Source organism: Tupaia chinensis, unplaced genomic scaffold (assembly GCF_000334495.1).
Source record: "Tupaia chinensis unplaced genomic scaffold, TupChi_1.0 Scaffold140301_1, whole genome shotgun sequence".
In the NCBI taxonomy this organism is placed as follows: Eukaryota; Metazoa; Chordata; class Mammalia; order Scandentia; family Tupaiidae; genus Tupaia; species Tupaia belangeri.
Window position 1 is genome coordinate 1,629,436 of NW_006200179.1, and position 4,416 is coordinate 1,633,851.

Sequence of the window (4,416 nt, forward strand, 5' to 3'; positions counted from 1 at the left end):
ATGTTGCCCCTTTTTGTTCAGTTGGGTGTTATAACATACTTTTTGTAGTGTCTTAGTGGGAAATTAGAGAATTTATCTTCAATCTTCATCTCCTACAATTTGCAAATACAAACTACTGTAGTTTCAGGGGTGGGGGATTGGTCGTGAGCATTGGAGGCAGGGAACGCAATGGTATCATGTGCACAGTGACACCGTAAGTGGGATGGAATCCATAGCCACTGCATCTGCGCTCTTCTCCCAAGGTTTCAGTTTACTTCTGAGCCAAGTTGGGTCATTATTTCCCCAGTTCTCCAAACAGGATGATCAAATCCTCCACTTTTACTGCTAAAGGATCTTCTTAATCTTCTATGTATGCTAGCTTCAAAATGGACAATCCTCCATTCTCCATGGCTTGGTCACTTTTCACAGGTCTCTATGTTATGAAAATAGAAAAATAAGGCCATAAACAAGAGAGTAAACAGAGCAATAAAAAGCAAGACTATAGAAAATTTGCAATCCTTTTCCTTTAAAATGGCTAGAAAGTCTAACATTATGTGATGGCTAGCTGACTTAAAAAAGAAGATGAAGAAGGAGGAGGAGGAGGAAAGGAGAAGAAGGAGCCAGTGGGTGGCATCATGGTTAAGGCATTGGTTGAATCCCAGACCTGACAGCTGGAAAATCACTCTTGGTACATGTGTGGGGGCCCAAAATACTAGGAGGAAAATAGAGGAGAAGGGACTTTGGTGTGGCTCTCTCCCCTGTGGCATGGATATCCTGCTGGGGGAGGGAGGTGGTTCCCCTCTCTGCCTCTCTCTGTCTCTCTGGTGAATAAATGTGCCCTTCAGCAAAATAAAACAAAGGATTAAAATTCATTAAAACAATATTGTACTGTATTCCTTCTCTTGATCCTGATATACACAGTAATCATAGAATATTTTAATATGCATCAGGAAGAGAAGCATCATATTATAATGGTGGGTAAAAAAAGCATAGTATAGACACTAAAATAAAATGGTTCTGGGTTTGTCAGTAACTGGATAAGTTATGTGATCTCTCTGTGCTTCAGATGGTTTATTTTTTAGATAAATAGAACTATGGAGAAAGTGGAATAACATTCTCTGGGTAAATATATGTGTGTATGTATGCATCAAATTCTCCAGTGTCTTGTAGTTTATTAAATAGCTATATACTTTCTATTTCTTTCTTTCTTTCTTTTCTTTTTTTTTTTGAGAGGTTTTTGCTATAGGGCGCGTGCACTCACCAGACAGACAGACAGAGACATAGAGACAGAAAGCGAGAAAGCACCCCCCAGGGGGGATGGTCACGCCGCAATCCCTTCTCCTCCATTCTCCTCTCGGGATCTTGGGCACGCACGCACACTCGCCCGGTGTGAGTTCTAAGCCACCGGGTCCTGAATGCGAACCGTTGTCGACTACGTGGGAGTCCAGTGACATAGTCATTACGCTAACTGCTGGTTCCATATACTTTCTATTTCTTAAGCCTTGGTAGAATGATCATAGTTGGACCTTGGTATTTTATGTGTCTATTTAATACATATGTAAACACATTTGATAAAAAAGGTATGTGCATGTAATTTAAATATAGCACATAAGTATAATTTAATATATTATCAAATACACATAATTTAAATATATATGCAAATATATTTTAGTATATTCACAACACATACACATACAAATATAGATTTTGGGGCAAGTTTTTGCATCTTTGATTGGTGGAGAACAAATTGATCATGGTAGAAGTGTATCCAAACATTCTTTAATTGATAAGCCCTTTAAGGGTTGTAACACTCTGGATGTTGGAATTTTGGTAGGTTCATTTACATAACATTGGACAACTTGCATTATACACTTAAAAATGTACTTCCTTACAATAAAAGCATTATCCTCAGCTTCTGTTCCAAATACTTCACTAGCATTATCATGAAACTATCTCAATAATGTTGTAATTAATACAGTGCTTCCGACAATCCTAGCAATGAGTTGATCTGAGGTTTTATTTCCTTGACACTGTAGCTGCACTATAAGCATTCTCTTATTTGGAAGTATATTCATTTGTTTATTCAAAGGAATATTTACTGAGTATCTACTATGTCTGGGCCATGGAGTATTTACTATGCTGGGCACAGGAAACACAACCCATCTTGTTACCATAGAGCTCATATCCTAGTGGAGGGGTTACAACAATTTCAGCCATGGAAACCATGACACATAGTGTGAAAGTCATGTTCAGAGAACCAGGGGAACATATGTCATAGTGATTAAACTATTATGGAAGACAAAAGTGGATTTCTATGGAGAAATTGGAGTTGAATTTGGAATGAATAAGATTTTAACTCAGTGAAAGTAAAACAACACTGACAAAGGAGACATATATTTAATAGCAAAATAGTAAAAGGAACAATGGGAGTTTGATATATTGAACAAAGTTTTATACAGCTAAAGCCACTGAATAAACAAAGAACAGGGATAGAAGAGACCGAAGATAGTTTGCAGGTATTAGTTCATAAGACCTCAGATAGATCTCGTAAATGTTTTGCTCTATATTTTAAGGTCTTGGGATGCCAAGAAAAGATTTTACATGCATGAATGTGTCAATGTGTGGGGGTGGTGGAAGAAACTAGGTTGGACTATGGCAAGGTTATTTTTCTAGTGGAAAATACTATACTCAATTCATTTTGAAAGGGAGAATCAGTTGAAAGAGTGAAAGAGACCAGCTAGTGGACTGCTGCAAACAGTCAGAGTATAGATGACTAGAAGGGACGAGGTTTATAATAAGAATATGGAAGAAATAAAACTTTCAAAAGATTTCAATGAAGTTATAAATGTAAAGGTCAATAGATTAGATGAAAGAGATTGTGGACAAAAGATACAATGTCAAAGATGATTTTCAGGTTTCTGGCTTATGTGCTTGGTTTGCTGTCTATATAATCCCATTAATATAGACAACACTGGAATGGGTGTAAATGTTAAATCATGATTTATGTTTGAACATATTACATTTCAGGTTCACCAGTAGATAGGTTGGGTATAGAGTTTGATATAGTTGGTTGGTAACTGTGAGATAATTGTAGATTCGTAGTTATGGGTAATTATTAAAACAATAAATGTACTTGATATTGCCTAGAGAGAAAAGAGAATAGCAAGGAAATGCGATCCAGTTCAAATCTTAAAGATTGTGAACATATATTGCATTGTCAAAGAAGTCACGATATGTTTTTTCTTTGTAAAAATGTGTCATGATTTTTTGGACACCTCAGTATTTCATAGTTTGTGTAGGATGAATGACGAGGACACACAGAGAAGAATGCCCAGAATTAGAGCAAACATATCAGAGAAGTACGGTGTCATAAAAGTCTGGATACAGGGAGTGTTTCTACAGAAGGACAGTATCAAAATACCAGCTGCTAATACAAGGTTAAGTACGATAAGACTGTGAAATGTTGACTTTAGTGACACAGAAACCATTTCTGATCTCAGCAAGAGCTATTTTACTGCAGTAATAACAGCAAAAGCTAGAATAGAGTAGGTTGAAAAATTCCTGGGAAATAATGAAAACGACTCTGTGTTATATGAGGGCTTGTGAAATAGCTTGCTGGTGAAGAGGATCAGATGGATAAAAAGTTACTTAGAAGAGAAATGGAAGCTGAGCAATCATTTTATGTATGACTGTGTATCATCTAGAAACAGCTTGGTTCTAGTAGATCAGAAGTGAGTTATTTGTGAAAGGATGGAAAACGATGTCGTTATTCTGCTTTTCATGAAGTACAGAAAAAACAATATTAAAAGAGATTTAGGCAAGATGTTAGATCTTAGAATGTAAACACCTGTGTTTTCAATGGGTTTAATTTGTTTTCCCATTTATTTCTAAAGAAAGTAATATTCTTGGTTTTGTTTCAATATGGTCTTGCCCAGAGGAAAGGAAATGGAACAGCTAATTATCTTCCTAGCTTTCCTTCCATTCTCTGGTTCTAAGTATCAAGATGACAATATTTATGTTTCTGATCAATAAAAACATTCCCCCCTCCTTTTTCTTTCTTTCTTTCTCTCTTTCATTCTTTCTGTTTTGTTTTGTTTTGTTTTGTTTTGCTAGTATAGGCATTCTATTTCAGACAGTAACAGACAATTCAAAGACCATAACTCTGGAGAATTCAGAAACTTAAACTTATTGTCACCAAGATATTACATGTATCTCTCTAGGCAAAATGTTTTATAGACAATGATTATTATGCCTGCATTTGAAAGAAAATTTATATCTATCCTGGCATTGACACATTTGAAATGAAGGAAGATTCTTTCTAGATGTGTGATGTCTCAATATCTCACATATGAAAACACTGAAAAAAATCATGCACTTTATTATTTCAATGTGAGATTTCAGCAGAGGCTTTTCAAAATATATTATTTTCATATGATA